The sequence below is a fragment of the Cnephaeus nilssonii genome (genome assembly GCF_951640355.1).
Source record: "Cnephaeus nilssonii genome assembly, chromosome: 6".
NCBI lineage: Eukaryota > Metazoa > Chordata > Mammalia > Chiroptera > Vespertilionidae > Cnephaeus > Cnephaeus nilssonii.
Window position 1 is genome coordinate 88128699 of NC_137077.1, and position 337 is coordinate 88129035.

The window sequence follows — 337 nt, forward strand, 5'->3', positions numbered from 1 at the left end:
CCAGGAGAGGCTGGCTCACAGCCAAAAGGGAGCAGCTGGCAATAACTGGGGCCAGCACCTGAGGCCTTATCCTGATAGCAATTGTTTTCACACCTTATGAAGGTGGGCTGAAGCTTCTAGTTTATAAGGTGGTAGCAGGGTGACCCAAAGGGGAAAAAATGTAATCAATTACTTGCAATGTGATAGCCTGGATGCACCTGAAGGTTACCTTCCGAGTTAGGATCGGCATTTTACACCACTACCAGATGTTGCCAATAGAGTTCTGACACGGGAAAGATATATTCCTTTGTGCGAAGTTCTGGTCTATAAATAAGTCCAAGTGGCCAGAGAATTTAGG